Below are 18875 nucleotides of genomic sequence, written 5' to 3'. Positions count from 1 at the left end.
TCAATGCTCCAATCAAAAGACACAGGGTAACAGAATGGATAAGAAAACAAGATCCATCTATATGCTGTTTACAAGAGACCCACTATAGACCTAAAGACACCTTCAGATTGAAAGTAAGACACCTTCAGATTGAAAGTAAGGGGATGGAGAACCACCTATCATGCTAATGGTCAACAAAAGAAAGCCGGAGTAGCCATACTTATATCAGACAATCTAGACTTTAAAATAAAGACTGTATCAAGAGATGCAGAAGGGCATTATATCATAATCAAGGGGTCTATCCACCAAGAAGACCTGACAATTGTAAACATTTATGCGCCAAATTTGGCAGCACACAAATATATAAATCAATTAATCGCAAAGAAACTCATTGATAGTAATACCATAATAGTAGGAGACTTCAATACCCCACTCACAACAATGGACAGATCATCTAATAAAAAAATCAACAATGAAACAATGGCTTTGAATGACACACTGGACCAGATGGACTTAACAGATATATTCAGAACATTTCATCCTAAAGCAGTAGAATATACATTCTTCTCCAGTGCACATGGAACATTTTCCAGAACAGACCACATACTGGGACACAAATAAGCCCTCAGCAAGTACAAAAAGATCGAGATCATATCGTGCATATTTTCAGACCACAACGTTATGAAACTCAAAATCAACCACAAGAAAAAATTTGGAAAGGTAACAAATACTTGGAGACTAAAGAACATCCTACTAAAGAACGAATGGGCTAACCAAGAAGTTAAAGAGGAAATTAAAAAGTTCATGGAAGCCAATGAAAATGATAACACCACAACCCAAAACCTCTGGGACACACAGCAAAGAGGAAAGCATATAGCAATCCAGGCCTTCCTAAAGAAGGAAGAAAGATCTCAGATACACAACCTAACCTTACGCCTGAAAGAGCTGGGAAAAAAACAGCAAATAAATCCCAAAACCAGCAGAAGACAGGAAATAATAAAGATCAGAGCAGAAATTAATGCTATCGAAACCAAAAAAAACAGAACAGATCAATGAAACCAGAAGCTGGTTCTTTGAAAGAATTAACAAAACTGATAAACCACTAGCCAGTTTGATCAAAAAGAAAAAGGAAAGGACCCAAATAAATAAAATCAAGAATGAAAGAGGAGAGATCACAACCAACACAGCAGAAATAAAAAAAATAATAAGAGAATATTATGAGCAATTACATGCCAATAAAATAGGCAATCTGGAAGAAATGGACAAATTCCTTGAAACATACACACTACCAAAACTGAAACAAAAAGAAATAGAAAATTTGAACAGACCAATACCCAGTAAGGAAATCGAATTAGTAATCAAAAATCCAAAAAAAAAAAAAAAAAAAAAAAAAAAAACAAGAGTCCAGGGCCAGGGAAATTCTACCAAACATCTAAGGAAGAGTTATCACCTAATCTCTTGAAGGTGTTCCAAAAAATAGAAATGGAAGGAAAACCCAAACTCATTCTATGAAGCCAGCATTACGTTGATTCCAAAACAAGACAGAGACCCCACTAAAAAGGAGAACTATAGACCAATTTCCCTGATGAAAATGGATGCAAAAATCCTCAACAAGATATTAGGCAACCAGAACCAACAATACATTACAAAAATTATTCACCACGACCAAGTAGGATTTATACCTGGATGCAGGCCTGGTTCAATATCTGCAAAACAACTAACATGATTCATCATATCAATAAAAGAAAGGACAAGAACCATATGATCCTTTCAATAGATGCAGAGAAAGCATGATACAACATGCTTTCTTGATAAAATACAAAATACAACATCCTTTCTTGATAAAAACCCTCAAGAAAGTAGGGATAGAAGGATCATACCTCAAGATCATAAAAGCCATATATGAATGACCCAACGCTAGTATCTTCAATGGGGAAAAACTGAGAGTTTTTTCCCTAAGGTCAGGAACAAGACAGGGAGGTCCAGTCTCTCCACCGTTATTCAACACAGTATGGGAAGTCTTAGCTTCTGAAACCAGACAACACAGAGAAATAAAAGACATCCAAATCATCCAGGAGATCAAACTTTCACTCTTTGCAAATGACATGATACTCTATATGGAAAACTCAAAAGATTCCACCAAAAAACTGCTAGAACTGATTCATGAATTCAGCAAAGTTGCAGGATATAAAATCAACACAAAGAAATTGGCTGCATTCCTATACACCAATAATGAAGCAACAGAAAGAGAAATCAAGGAATCAATACCATTTACAATTGCATCAAAAACCATAAAATACCTAGGAATAAATCTAACCAAAGAGGTGAAAATCTATACACTGAAAACTGTAGAAAGCTTATGAAAAAATTGAAGAAGACACAAAAAAATGGAAAAAGATTCCATGCTCCTGGATAGGAAGAACAAATATTGTTAAAATGTTGATATTACCCAAAGCAATCTACATATTCAATGCAATCCCTATCAAAATAACACCAGCATTCTTCACAGAGCTACAACAAATAATCCTAAAATTTTTATGGAACCAGAAAAGACCCCGAATAGCCAAAGCAATCTTGAAAAAGAAAACCAAAGCAGGAGGCATCACGATCCCAGACTTCAAGCTATACTACAAAGCTGTAATCATCAAGACAGTATGGTACTGGCACAAGAACAGACACTCAGATCAATGGAACAGAATAGAGAACCCAGAAATGGACCCACAAACATATGACCAACTAATCTTTGACAAAGCAGGAAAGAATATCCAATGGAATAAAGGCAGCCTCTTCAGCACGTGGGGCTGGGAAAACTGGACAGCGACAAGCAGAAGAATGAACCTGGACCACTTTTCTTACACTATACACAAAAATAAACTCAAAATGGATGAGAGACCTAAATGTAAGACAGGAAACCATCAAAATCCTCGAGGAGAAAGCAAGCAAAAACCTCTTTGATCTTGGCCGCAGCAACTTCTTACTCAACGCATCTCCAGAGGCAAAGGGAAACAAAAGCAAAAATGAACTACTGGGACCTCATCAAAAAAAAATAAAATATCTTCTAATATTTTCATCAAATAAAAAGCTTCTGCACAGCGAAGGAAACAATCAGCAAAACTAAAAGGCAACCAACAGAATGGGAGAAGATATTTGCAAAAGGCCTATCAGATAAATGGTTACTATCCAAAATCTACAAAGAACTTATCAAGCTCAACACTTAAAAAACAAAGAATCCAGTGAAGAAATGGGCAAAAGACAAGAATAGACACTTCTCCAAACAAGACATCCAGATAGCCAACTGACACATGAAAAAATGCTCAACATCACTCATCATCAGGGAAATACAAATCAAAACCACAATGAGATGCCACATTACACCTGTCAGAATTGCTAACATTAACAACTCAGGCAACAACAGATGTTGGCAAGGATGCGGAGAAAGAGGATCTCTTTTGCATTGTTGGTGGGAAGACAAGCTGGTGCAGCCACTCTGGAAAACAATATGGGGGTTCCTCAAAAAACTAAAAATAGAACTACCCTACAACCCAGCAATTGTACTACTAGGTATCCAAGGGATACAGGTGTGCTGTTTTGAAGGGACACATGCACCCCAATGTTTATAGCAGTGCTATCAACAATAGCCAAAGTACGGAAAGAACCCAAATGTCCATTGATGGATGAATGGATAAAGAAGATGTGGTGTATACATATACAATGGAGTATTACTTGGCAATCAAAAAGAATGAAATCTTACCATTTACAACTACATGGATGGAACTGGAGGGTATCATGCTAAGTAAAATTAGTCAGTCAGTGAAAGACAAAAATCATATGAATTCACTCACATGAGGACTTTAAGAGACAAAACAGGTGAACATAAGGGAAGGGATACAAAAATAATATAAACAGGGAGGGGGACAAAACAGAAGAGATTCATAAACATGGAGGACAAACAGAGGGCTACTGGAGGGAGTGTGGGAGGGGGGATGGGCTAAATGGGTAAGGAGCACTAAGGAATCTACTGAAATCACTGTTGCACTATATGCTAATTAATTTGGATGTAAATTTTAAAAAAATAAAATTAAAAAAAAGTGAAACGACAAACAAAAAAATAGCACGACAGCAATGTCCTGTGCCAAGTAGACACCAAATTAAAGTATTTAATAATAGTTACTATTTATGTAACAAATTCCCAGTTCTCCCTTGTCAAATCTTTCCAGTGCCAGCAAATGCCAAGATGCCCAAAATGTCCAACATAGAACCTTACCCTAAACATTCAGGGTGCTTTAGAGAAAAGAACGCAATTGCTATAGCTGTCACCACTCCTAGTTGAGGACACGTTATTTCCTTTCTTCTTAAATTCTTCCATTTTTCCAAAGAAGGATTTAAAGGGGAAGGAAAATTATATTTGTAAAGTATTAACATCCTTATTGAAATATAATTCACACATCATAATTTACTCATTTAAAGTGCACAATTCAGTTGTGTATATTATTAATTGTTTAATTATGGGAAAATTGGCCAAAAAAAATATTAAATATGTATTAGTGAACATGTACTAAAGACTAAAAAACTAATGATTATATAATGGAATATTATATTGCCATCACCAAAGGGAACTTATTATTGAAGATGATGTTCTATCCCATAGAAGGGAGATTTGAGGGTATGTAGTTATTTTCCACACCACTCGAGTTCTATGTACCTCCTAGGAAAATCTAAAAATAAAGATAAAAAAAGAAATAAGGTGACAAAAAGTGACATGAGTAAAGTATGTACTGTAATTAATATTTATTAACCTTTAAATAAAAATTAAACAGGGGCCCCTGGGTGGCTCAGTCGGTTAAGCACCAACCTGAGATCAGGTCATGATCTCACTGTTCATGGGTTTGAGCACCACTTCAGGCTCTGTACTGACAGCTCACAGCCTGGAACCTGCTTTGGATTCTGTGTCTCCCTCTCTCTCTGCTCCTTCCCCACTCATGCTCTGTCTCTCTCTCTCTCAAAAATAAACATTAAAGAGCAAATTAAAAAATTTTTTAAATAAAAATTAATCAGAGATAAATGGAAAGGAATGAATAGATCCACAAGGTAAAAACAAAGGTAGAGAATATATAGCACGTCTAATAAATTACAATGAAACATACCACCTTCTGCAGTCTTTCTAGACCTGTTATTCCATACTATCCAAATAAAACTAAAACAAAGATTGGGCAACATGACTAAGAAATTGTAAAATTCTCAACTAAGGCATCTAAACATTTTTCCATCCAAAGCTACTGAATTAAATGTGTCAAATCAATTATTGTGGTGTCACAGAAACCATTAAAATGTGAGAGCCCAAGTATGAGTGCATATATAATTTTTTTGGAATCTTCTTTATGTAAAGAAGTGAATGAATATGGGGTACCTGGGTAGATAGTTAGTTGAGTGTCCGATCCCAGAGTCATGGGATCAAACCTCGTGTCAGGCTCCGCGCTGAGCAAGGGGCCTGCTTAGGATTCTCTCTCTTTCCCTCTGCCCCTTTCCCCTGCTTGTGCTCTCCGTCTCTCTCTAAAAAAATAATTAATTAATTAATTAATTAAAAAAACACAGTGATTTGCTGTGTAGGCTCCAAAATCTTTTCTCAACCTCTTCCACAGAAAATGGCTAATTCAATGTTCTCTAACACTTTTTTCACATTTGTCAATCCAAAATTTTGAGAGAAGACACTTGAAGCGTCATTAACAAAAAGGAACTTACCAGTAGAAAAAAAAAAAACTACAAAGTTATATATACATCATTTAACAATAGCACAAGCCAACAACAGTAACCTATAAAAAGATGTTAATATTCTAAAGACAAGAATGACTTATGGCCCACCCATCAATTTTCACCAGTTCTTCTAACTACCCCCAATATCCAACAAAACGTGATTTGATAATTATTCACATGTCACTGAACTATTAAATATTTTCTTTTTTCCCATAAAGTAAGTTTCATTATTTCCTATTAAGCTAATAAAATTTCACCAGTATGATCAACATAGATCCACAATCCCTTAGTCAGTTAGTGTTAGTCTCCAATTCTCTTTGTATTTTCAATCCCCTCTACACACACACCCCTAACACAAACCATTAAACCTCAATAGTACTTTCTTATTTATACTGTTTCCCCTCAGTATAAGGATATGGTTTTGCACATTACAGAATACCCCAACACAACAGCAGCTTGGCTAAACAAGATTGAGGTTTACTTTTTCTTTTGTAAATATTGTCTAAAGATTAGCCATGTAGAGATGGTGTTTGCACAGTATCCTCAGGGACCCAAGTTTCTAACTTTCTCTTCTACCATTCTCCATCCCCAGCTTCCATCATCGAGATCACCTCACAGTCCAAAATGTTTGCTAAAGCTCTATTTATCATGCCTACAATAAAGGTCAAAAAGGAGAAACTGAATGACAAAATGGGATCACCTCCAGCTGAGTTATTGACCTTTACAAGCACACACACACACATAATACTTCTGCTTTTATCTCTTTTGCCAGTACTTAGTCACTCAGCTAGGAAATAGCCCTTCCTTCAAAGCTTCAATATGCCTACCTTTAAGGAAAAAAAAAAAACAAAAACAAAAAAAATTCTATTAGTATAGAAGAGAAAAACAGGGGGCGCCTGGGTGGCTCAGTCGGTTAAGTGTCCGACTTCGGCTCAGGTCATGATCTCACGGTCCGGTCCATGAGTTCAAGCCCTGCGTCAGGCTCTGTGCTGACAGCTCGGAGCCTGGAGCCTGCTTCTGATTCTGTGTCTCCCTCTCTCTCTGACCCTCCCCTGTTCATGCTCTATCTCTCTCTGTCTCAAAAATAAATAAACATTAAAAAAATTTTTTTTTAAAAAGAGAAAAACAGATTTTAAGTTTGAGTAGAATACTAGCAGCCTGCATCATACATCCCTATTCATTTTTCACATCTTCTGAGTAACCCTTGATATTGGGAGAAGTTTTGTATCGTATCTTTAATCAATTCAGCTAATGTAAAAGCTTTCCCCACTAAATGCTTTTACTTCCTTGGCCATCTATGGCATGTGGCCAATCCCAAACTATACTGATACTACGATAGATATAGTTAAGATTACAATTCTGAAGTCTTATTGGATAGGATTTTTCATCTACCACATCTTGTGCATCATCTGGAATATAAAAGTTGATCTGTTTTGTACAAGTGACCTAATAGAATGCTGGAACTCACTCTGTGTCTTAACCAATTAGCAAATCAATGGAGCTCCAGTGTGGTATCTTTTCTTATAAATCTTGGATCTTATTCCACAGACACAATTACTGCATGATCAAAATTACCATCAATCCATTAGAGTACCTCATATACTGAACATGTAGTAGGTCCCCATGCAAAGTGATCTATTTATTCAGTCAGGCCTCATAATAACCCTATTATGTTATTTTTGTTCATTTATAGAAAATAACAATAGCAAGCATTTATTGAGTATTTAGTATGTGCCAGGCTTACTCACAGCATTTTACAGATAAGTACTATTATTATCTGTAGATGAGGAAGAGAAGGCAATAAAGTTAGTAACTTGCCCAAAGTCACATAGCTTATAAGTAGCACAGCTAGAATGCATGTCCTCACAAACACTCCAGAGCCCACTCAATTAACTTCTATACTATAATAATATCAAATAAACCAGCAGAGGTTAAGTAACTTGCCTAAGGTCACAAAACCAGGAGTCAAGATTCACAGATCTATCTTTTTGATTCCAAATGAATCAAAGCAATATGGTTTGACTGACCAAGGGATCATTACTCTTTAGGGGCAAAGTTACAAGAGAACAACACTATCAAAATAACAAACATAATCCATAAATTTCAGCGATAACCAGTTTAGGAGGATGAAGTGCAGTGCATCCGTGCTGCCTAGGCAACACTACAGGTGACGCATCTCTTTTAGTAACAGACCAAAATAAAAGCAGCTTTGGCAAATTTTTCTAGTAACTACATTAGTTTGAATAATCATTCGTATCTAAAAGATCTTGAATAATTAGATGTCTGTATTTTACATCTGCTGTCAAAAAACGAAAGAGTAAACAGCCTTCTACACCACATTCAAAGGATATATCTAAAAGCAGTAATTTTTAAAGACATCAGAAAAAGTTTTTAAGAAATAATAAAAAGTAACAGAATCAGACATTTTTTTGCCATCTGTCAGAACTCAGGAATTTATAGTTCTCTCACCTATAATTACAACCTTGACCCTCATCTTCTGAGACATATGTATATTATGGCTATACATTTCTTAAGTATTTTTTTCTTAATATTTATGATGTATAATTCTAATGCCAATCAAAAATGCCTGTGTTAAGCCTGAGCATACAACATATAAATCACAATGCTACTACTGGCTCATTTTCAAATACTCCCCTAAGAATTGCAAGTCTGTCTTCCAAGAACAGCATAGACACATAATGACTATCAGATGGAATACCTTGCATGTAGTACAGTAAATGAAATACTGTAAGTATTAATGATAAAGAATTAAGCTCATGTCACCAACTGAATCAACATAAGCATGTCAGTCATTCACTCTTTCCTAAGGACCTCAAGTCCTATAAAAATTTTTTTCAGCTCAATATACTGTTCTTCATCAAGCACATCCTTTTTTTCATTATTCCAGACTTAATGAGACATTCTCAATTAACTTCATATCAGTTCAAGTTTATACTCTATTTCCAATTACCAATGTTTTAAAACTCATTGAAGGAATTTTAAAGAAATAATGAGCAGTACTGAACTTATACTATTTCAGTGTATCCTTAATAGATGAAACAAGACATTTTAAAAATATTTTTAGTGTTTATTTATTTATTTTTGAGAGAGACAGAAAGCAGGGGAGGGGAAGAGAGAGAGAATGGAAGGAAGAGAATCCCAAGCAGGCTCCACGCCCAGTGCAAAGCCAGACATGGGGCTCGATCCCACCACCACGAGCTCACGACCTGAGCTAATATCAAGTGTAAGAACTTAAACCAACTGGGCCACCCAGGTGCCCCAAAAATATTTTTATTAGTAAAAAGTTACTATTTATTTTAAGGGGACTTTTTTATACTGATTCTGATAGAAAGGGAGGAAGGAAGCTTCGAAGGAAGGAAGGAAAGAAGGAAGGAAGGAAGGAAGGAAGGAAGGAAGGAAGGAAGGAAGGAAGGAAGGAAGGAAGAAAGAAAAGTACCATAAAACAGCAAGTGATCTTCAGTGAGGCATAAAAGTACCAAAAGGAATCAGCTATTATAAATCATTAGAATTACACCAACTTTAATTTAATGCATCAGTTGACTGGTAACTAATATTAGATGAAAAGCAGCCAAGGCAGCTTTTATTTACAGCTATGTGTGGAAGAATAACAGAAATGTTGTTGCTAAGATCAATTTAATTTAAGCAACATTTAAAAATGAATTTTTACACATAATGGTATTTGAACACAATTTGAAATGAGCAGGATGTATCATTTGCTAAGAATATCATTCTTCATTTTAAAAGTGTTAAGAAATCTCTACTTTCACCACAAGGCAGTAATAGGACCCAGAATTAACCTTCCAAATGTAAACAACTAGAAAACTGGAAAAACTATGTATCTGACTTTGGAAAACAGGCAGCACCAAAAGGATTCCTAAAAAAAAGGGGGGGGGGGAGGTGAGACCTATAATTACCTGGATTCTTTCTGAAAGCACTTTTGAAATTACAGTATGTTGAAGGGGAAAACCCAAAAGAGAGAGAGAGAGAGATTCCCCTTAAATTACCTGAATAACAATCTATATGTGCATAGGCTGAAAATCCATAAGGTTGAGCAAAAACACGTTCTAGGAAAGAAAAATTACCAGGTTTTATTGATGATATGAGAGCTCACAGAGGGCCAAGAATCATTCAAGTTCTTAAAAGCAAGATAGAGTCCACTGAATCCTTGGTGCATTCAGTAAAGACACAAAGAGAGATCCACCTTAGTAATGAGGCTAAGAAAGTACAAGAGTAAAGGTTACCTCTAGAGCTGCCCTAGAAAACCTTAAACACATTAATATACATGGAAAGAGAAGGAGGAAGGAAATAAATTTGCTGCCACTGAGTCCATCTCAGAAAAGCTCAGTCTGAAAACTCTCCCTCACCTGCAGAGTGCTACATCACACCACATGCTAGGTCATTCCACGTGCCATTTGGAAGAACAGCTGCCACTGCCATCACAGGAAAGGAGACCATGATGCCATGAGGCATTGCCATGACCAAGAATAAAGGTAGGGGTAAAAACAGGTACAGGGGTAAGAGTGAAAATGACCCTGAAAAAAGCTGGTGTGTAAACAGGATGAATAAGTATAATTCAGTAATCAAAATGTTGGGAAATGTACGATTAGAAGCAATGTGTCTTGGTGGTGTGAAGAGGTTATGTCTTATGAACTTGTCTTATGTCTTATGTCTTATGAGGAAAATAATTTGAATAAATACCTCAGACATTATACTGGTCTGCCAGATGATGAGGATAACAAAGCTGATGTAATTTTAAAATACAATGCAGATGAAGGTATAAAGCTGAAGGCATGTGGCAAGCTTCCAAAATATGCTGAAATCAATGAAACAGATACATTTGGCACTGGAGATGATGATGAAATCCAATTTGATGATACTAAAAATGATGATAAAGACCATGATGATATCTAAATTGAACTCAAATGTTTTATATTCCAAGTTTTCTAAGGATTAAATCCCCAAGGAGATCTGACTTCCTTCTTTTAAAAGTTAATCAGACTTTTATGTAGCTTAGTCATTTTATCATGGCATCCCTTTCCTAAATGAATACATGAACTCCTGATGCTCAATTCTTGGGAGCAATTCTTATGTCCTCCTGATTATTCTCTCATTAGTTAGATAAAAACTTTGATACTGTTAACAAGTAACTTTAAGAAGTAAACTTTCAGAGAATCTAATGTCTGATTCTAAAGTCCTATGTTCTTAATCATAACTCCCTTTAAAAAAGGGGGGAGGGAATGTCTACATGATAGTATATTAGAAGATTAATGGGAAATCCCATCATGCAAAAGAAAATGTTCCAGTGTAAAGAACACTGGAATAGGAATAACAATATCTGTCTTACAGATTAAGAAAATCAAGGCATTTACAGGTGGATTAATGAATTAATTTAAAGGTGTTAATGGTGTCACACAGCCAGCAAGTATCAAAAAGGCAATTCAACCCAGCTACCTGATTCCAGATTCTACTGCAAGATTTTCCACAGCCAAGTATCTTCCCATGTCTAGACCAGACATCTGAAACAAAAGGATCCCTATTAAGAGTAAGAATAAGAGATAAAATCTTTGCCATCACAAGAACACTACTAATTAACAGTGACTTTGGAAGAATCATTCTACCTACCTAAAGAACTCACTTGTTTCCTATGATCTACAAAGACTTCCGCAGCTTGAAATATTTATAGTATGAACTTTAAAAGGCAGGGGTGGGGTGGGGTGGGGGAATTCCTTCAAAATTCTCCCTCTTCTTTCATGAATTTATCCATATTTATCCAGTGCCCCACTCCTGCCACGTGTTTGGCACTACACTGAGTGCCAAGTATACAATGATGACAAAAGAGAGATAATCCCCTTTTTAGTGGATCACAGAATCTACTGGGAAAGGAAAAATGAAACAAATAATTACACAACTAATTTCCTATGTTCTAAAATATGCAGAGCCTACACCCAACACAGGGATTTTGAACCTGTTGTCTGAAACACACTTACCCAAATATACACCATAGTTCTTTCCTCATCAAATTCGGGTCACAACTCAAGTACTACCTTCTCAATAAAACTTTCCCTGACCATTCTACATAAAAATGGTACACTCCCCACTCCAACATTCCCTATCACCTTTCCTGATGTACTTACTTTTGTCTAGAATACTTATCATCATTAAACATTTGTTTGTTTAGTATCTGTATCCCCACTGGAATATAAGATTCATAAGATCAATAATTTGTCTCTTTTGTTGACTGGTATCACTCAAAGCCTAGAACAGTGCCTATCAGACACTAAATACTGTTGACTAATGAATAAATGAGTGCAATGAAGGAAAGCCTAAGCATAGTGGCAATGTATAAAAGGAGAAACCATTAATTTCATTAGACTAACATATACAAAATTATTATTGTATTTATGTATGTAAATAATACTATTTATATACATGTCATCATGAAATAATTAAAATACCAATTATAAATGTTATCTATCATTCATGTATGTGGTATTAATTTTGTTTCAGTGTTTCTGTTAATTCCTTTCTTATATTTTAAACATTTAAAGTATAACAATGATTTACTGCTAGATTCGTATTTTTATTCTAGAAAGGAGTCAACATCTAACAAAATGACTTATTCTCCATTCTATAAACCATCTCACCTTAAAAAATGAAGACAAGATGAGATGTACTATTCTACCCGGATTTGATATTATCATACTCATTGAACTGGAACAGGCATCTTATTTTTCAGAAATGAAAAAGTAAAAAAAAAAGAAAGGAACTTAAAATCATCTTCTAAGGTTTACAGTTTTGATCTCTTTGCTTCATATGCTGTGTTGAGATTTTATACAATTATGGCACTTATAGCTAAACATCTAGAAAAGAAATTGTCTCAAATTTGGTGTATCACAGTCCAAAGAACTATGTGCCCTGACAAAACTCTTGTTTTGAAAAAGAATAATACTTCTTTTATACCTAAGCAATGTTAACCTATCATTTAAACAAGAATGTGATAATCATTTAAAAATTATTTTAAAAAGATAAATAGACCCTAAAACAGTTTTCAAATTCAATCACTTATCATTTGAAGCTTCAATAATTAGAGTCGACATGATCTTCCAGAGGATAAAAAACAGTGAAGTTGCTATAGTATTTCGAATAAAATTTGTTTGTTATGAATAATCTACGTGTACAATGGAATTTTTAATGAGTTCTCTAATGTCCTGATAAAAACACAACTTACTGCAAGAAATTAGAAAGAAAATAGTCATGAAAAAATAATTTCCTATAATCTGCTCTATTATACTTTTAAAACCTAAGAATATTGACCAACAATAACCAGGACTCCCAAAACACATGTATTCTCTCCCTTAATTAAGAAAATCAGTAATCCTACTAAGCAAAGAAGAAAGCAAAAAGAAATCTTCAGATAAAAAAATGCAGTTCAATCTAATAATATCTATTAATATCTATATCCTTGGGGCACCTGGGTGGCTCAGTCAGTTAAGCGTCTGACTTCGGCTCAGGTCATGATCTCGCAGTTCATGGGTTTGAGCCCTGTACGGGGCTCTGTGCTGATGGCTCAGAGCCTGGAACCTGCTTCAGATTTTGTGTCTACCTCTCTCTCTGCCCCTCCCCTGCTTGTGGTGTCTCTCTCTCTCTCTCTCTCTCTCTCTGTCTCAAAAATAAACATTTAAAAAAATTTTTTTTTAATCTACATCCAAACTTAAGTTTTCAAACACACAAAAAAACTAAAGAATGTTTTCAGTTCTCCATCATCTACTTATGTAGGCATCCTCAGTTCCCCATCATCTACTTATGTAGATATCCTCAAAGTATCTATAAAACAAAATTAAAATTACTATTAAATAGCTTCCTACTATTACATTTAAAAATGTTACTATTCATTTAAAAAATATACCCTCCAGGGGCACCTAGGTGGCTCAGTGGGTTAAGCATCCGACTCTTGATTTCAGCTCAGGTAATGATCTCATGGTTCGTGAGATAGAACCCCATGTTGTTGGGCTCTATGCCGACAGCACAGAATGTGCTTGGGATTCTTTCTCTCTCCCTCTCTCTCTCTGTCCCTCCCCCACTCACACTTGCTCACTCTCTCTCTCAAAATAAATATTTTAAAAATTAAAAAAAAAATATATATATATATGTATACACACACACACACACACACACACACACACACACACATCCTGAATGTTAAAGATAAATAGAGTATTTGGTTTGTTTCCCTTTTTTCACTTTTTACATGAACTGTCTATAATACAATGAATGGGACGGGATGCTCCATACTTCTTCACTAAAATGCCCCTTACTCCAAAACCTTCTTCACAAAACAGACACTCATTTATTCAAATATTTTTTAAGTGTGTATTATGTTCCACTCCCTGTTCTAGGCAATCTAAGTTCTGTAAATGGAGCGACTGATTCTATTTCAATCATTGCTTTATATCCTATGTTTAGTGGACTGTCTGGTACATAGTAAACTTTCATACATGAATGAATGGATGATCATACTTGTTCATTCATCCTTCACTATTTTTTAAGTTTTAACTTGGAAATTAGTTCTGTTTTCATTTTTTTCACTCTGCAGAGTAATGAGCCTATAAAATGTCCTTATCACTGACAAGTCAGGCTCACTTCTGGGTAGATGGATACAGAGAAAAGAAAATACTACTACAGCATTACCTTTTGGAACCTCTGTTCAGTTGCGTTTAAAATTTTCAAAGTTCCTTTTGAGCTTCAAAACATCATCCATAGGAAATGTGACTCTAACTGGTGGTTGGTCTCTAACATTTCAGTGGGAAAATAGTAGTAACCCTCTCCAAAAGGTCCAGCTGGCACACACAGAAAAACTTTAAAAATCCAATTAAACTGCAAAGTTATGATTTAATTCATAAAAGATTTATATTGCTTTTCCAGGAAAATGTTTTGAGAGAAAGAAAAAGACCATTGAAATACCAAAACAACAAAATCTTATAATCTGATCAAATTTTGGCCTTTAAAATTACTATGCAGTAGATCTGTTGAGAAACCTTATTTAGAGGTGTTACATGCCTATTCTGTTTTCTCTCATTTGGAAAATCCAAGTACTATAGAAATTAAAATTGGAATCACAAATCTGTGAAGAACCTGGAGACATACAGAGTTCATCCTTCTGCCTTTTACTCATTTACACTTAAGCCAGTTTACACACCTAAGAAATGTATCCACAACAAAGAATTACTCATGGTGGGGATGGAGACAGGAGATGTGGTCAGAGTTAAGGTGGGACTCTGGGAAAAGAAATGTAAGTTACTCCTAAGAATGTTTTCATTGGAGAGAATTGTTTAGATGAATGTCATGATCTAACTTCTATTTTAGTATCACTCCAGAATTTATACTTGAATGTTAAATGCATCTGTTAAATACATATGCTTGAATGGAATATGCATGTTGATCATGGCCATGTATTTTGCCTCCTAACTGGTGAGAATGACATGCAAAAATTTAGTGAGAGAGGATTTTGGGTTGTATTAGATGGTGAATACTTCTTCAGCTTCAAAAAGTATATGCTGCCAAGCAGTGTATTTTTATAAACATACCCTATTATTATTAGATTGCAAGTTCTTCAAAACCAGCATCATGATTTTATAATTCTTTATATCATCACTACTTAGAATACACACATAGGTATTTAATATTCACTGATTATATAGGTATTTATCTGGTCCATTTAAACAGAATTTCATTACCACAAAAATTGTTAAATATTAAAAAATACATAAAAACATATTAGCACACTTAAACAGATACTTGCACACCAATGTTCATAACAGCGTTAGTCACAACAACCCAAATATCCGCTGATAAGTGGATAAACAAAATGTGGCATATCCATAAAATAAAATATTATTTCATCTTAAAAAGAGTGAAATTTTGATACATGGTAAAACACTGATGAATCCTACGGATACTACGTGAAGTGAAAGAAGTCAGTCACATAAGAATGAATATTATAGGATTCAACTCATGTGAATAGTCAAATTCAAATTGACATAAATTGACACAAATTGACATAAAATAGTCAAATTCATAAAGACAAAATAGAACAATGGATATAAGGAATGCAGAACTAATGTCTCATGAGTATAGTAGTTCAGGAGGATGAAAAAGTTCTAGAGACACAGTGGTGATGGCTCGACATCAGTGCAAATGTACTTAATGGCACTGAGTTACATACTTAAAATGGTTAAGTGGTAAATTTTATGTTATATGTATTTTACCACAATAAAAAAAGGTCAAAAATATTATACTACTTTATGACAGACGTGCCCAAATAATACGTTGTAAATGTATAATCACAGAATCCTAATAGTTCTTAACATTAAATTTTAAGAAAAAAAGAAGTTAAAAAATTAACAGCCAGTTTTATATGTACCTGGTTTCTTTAAAAAACAAACACAATAACAACCAAACAAAACAAACCCTTGAAGATACCAACTTATTTTTATTTCATCAATACCTTTAATGCATGCATTTATTCTAACTTTGCAAGCCCTTTGCCTTATGACAAAATTACTTCAACTTAGCCATAATCAACATATCCATATGTCTTTAATATTCACACACAAATTCATCTCCACTTTCTCAGCAGAATCTTGCCTGCACTTAAATATTTTTGCAATTCAATTTTGATTCTATTTTCTGATTATTTTTATCCTTGCAGCTAAAAACTATGCATACAAAACTATTCCCTACTTTCTGTAACATTTTCAGGGTGGTTAACAAACATCTAATAAGAAATATAGCATGTCAAATAAAAACGATAAACTGGTAATTCTTGAAAGTGATTAACACTCTCTATGCTAAATTATTTCCTAATTTTGGGGAAATGTGTAAGAAAGTAAGTTACAATTTACATTCATCTGAACTTATACAAATCTAAGTCAACTGCTTCAAGATACAAAGCCAATGGTATTTTTGCTGCTAATTATTTATAAAAGTGATTCACATTCAAACAAATCTAACTGAAATTCATGGAACTATATAATATCCTTAAAAATACAAACTCCCTAGTTCAATACGATATACCACACACATATCAATTTCTATTCTATGATTATGTCAAAGAAATAATATTGATTTAACACATGGTTAAATTCAACAACACTGATTTAATTCATAAATCATTTAACATGATTCATTTATGAGTCTCGACCTTATTTTACCAACTAAACTTTAATATTGGTTAATTAATTCTTTCTCTGGTAATTAACAAACTAGAAAATTTTCAGTACCAATTAATTTTCCAAGATCTCACAAAACCATTATTGTATACTGAAGTCTTATTAAAAATGACATCACTTAAGATAAAATAATAAAAACAAAGAAGGAGGCATATTCAAGTGTCTGACTTCCTTACTACCCTATTAATATTCCTTCTAGAAGTAGCTATGTCAAGTGAAAATAAATCCTTTGATCCATAATTTCCCTACTTTCCCAATGAATCACATTAAGCAAAAATTAAGTAAACTATTATAGAGTCGTCCCTAAAAAAACACAACCAGAAATTTTTCTTTTTATGTTCTTCTTGGTATATATTCCACATATTGAATGGATTTGGTGTCCAAAAGATTTATCCAGGAAAACTCACATATTTATTTAAGTTTTTAGCAGTTTAACATTCACATTCAGCTTCAACAAAAACTTCTTAGACTATACCAGGAACTGAATTCCAACCACAACTTTATAAAGTGGGTGTTAATGATTTTATGTTAAAGGAAAATGAGGTTTGGAAAGAGAAGATAATTTGATCCCACAATCAATTACCAGTGAACTCAAGAGATGGAATCCAGATATTACTGATGCCAAAAGGAAGGAGGAAGAGAAATGACACTTGCTACATGTCAAACATGAGCACTTTGCATACATTTCCTCATTTAATTCGTATCATTGCTTTGTAAGGTAGACACTATCTTCATTTTGAAGATAAACTCAGGTAAGAAGTGATTTGACTTGATCAAGGTTTGTACAGAAAATCAGCAGCTAAGACAGGACAGAAACCCTAGGATTATACACTGATAGATTTTTGTCCTTAAACCACTACTTATGATCCAAGGAAAGAGTTCATTTGATGTGCTGTTTTATTTTTGTTTCAGTTTTGTTGATTTTTCTACGGAAAAGGGAACGATTTCACCAAATCCATTTTAGTAAGATTTCTAATTCCTTTAGCAAATCATACCTATAATAGTAATCCCTGTAAGGTCACTATCATGAGTCTACCAGGCAGACAAATGATAACAATGACACAGCATTTAGCATGCAACTAGATGTCAACCCAATATTATTCCAGCAATTCAACAGGAAAACACTGAATGCCTTTTGTCATTAGAATAGCTTTGCTAAGAATTAGCCCCCTCTTAAACTAGGTGCCAATTCATGAAAACCACTTTGAGCAACAGAGAATGAGAATTAAAATTTAAAGAAAGAAGGTGAAATATTTATCTTCATTCTACCCAATGCCCCTACATTCCACTAATTTAAACCTATGTTCCTGCTCCCCACTAGTATAGCTCTAAAGGACAGCAAGAGCAGTAAGAAAAGGATGAAACATCAACCATTTCAAATATAAAATCAAACTAAAGTCATTTTCATCTCTCCTTGAGGAAGTTCAGCAGTTTATCATGCAAAGTATCTGTCTTCTCCTAGCCTAGAAAACCTAAAATCAAGTTAGAATATTTTCTTCCTTTACAAATTCTCACCTGTTCTTTATCATGTGCTTCTGTTCTTCCTCAAAATCACTCAGAAAGAAAGAAAGAAAGAAAGAAAGAAAGAAAGAAAGAAAGAAAGAAAGAAAGAAAGAAAAGTAAGGAAGTAAGGAAGTGAGTCAGACATCTAGAGAGTTCTATTATTCAGGAACAAAGGTCAATAATTATCAAATACTGGCCAGGCCTTGAGGGATTCATATTTCACAGTAATTTTCAAATTTCGCTACATGGAATCGAAGAGTTGTACAAAATATTCCTAGTAGCTTACAAATGAGAAACTGCCAGGTAGGCTTCATTTATAAAAGTATATAACTCACATACACTCATTTATTATACCAAACCTGAGGCCAGAAAAATGTGTACCACAATAAAAAT

The 18875-nt window shown here is 34.4% G+C and overlaps 1 protein-coding gene and 1 pseudogene across 17 annotated transcripts in view; one reads left to right on the top strand and one right to left on the bottom strand.

Moving 5' to 3' along the window:
• Positions 1-18875, bottom strand: part of FUT8 (fucosyltransferase 8) — a 312310-nt gene that overhangs the window by 187174 nt on the left and 106261 nt on the right. For 5 of the 17 annotated variants that reach the window (XM_045060082.1, XM_045060083.1, XM_019833146.3 and 2 more), the window contains one exon: positions 11203-11267. The exons of the other annotated variants lie outside the window; for them this stretch is intronic. The gene's annotated coding sequence lies outside the window, so the exon portion shown is untranslated. The remainder of the gene's footprint in view (positions 1-11202; positions 11268-18875) is intronic. 17 annotated transcript variants of the gene reach the window in all.
• Positions 10226-10662, top strand: LOC123386111 (annotated as a pseudogene).

This window comes from Felis catus, chromosome B3, assembly GCF_018350175.1.
Source record: "Felis catus isolate Fca126 chromosome B3, F.catus_Fca126_mat1.0, whole genome shotgun sequence".
Taxonomy (NCBI): domain Eukaryota; kingdom Metazoa; phylum Chordata; class Mammalia; order Carnivora; family Felidae; genus Felis; species Felis catus.
The sequence above is the reverse complement of the archived record's forward strand: the minus strand, read 5'-3'. Positions and strand labels throughout refer to the sequence as shown.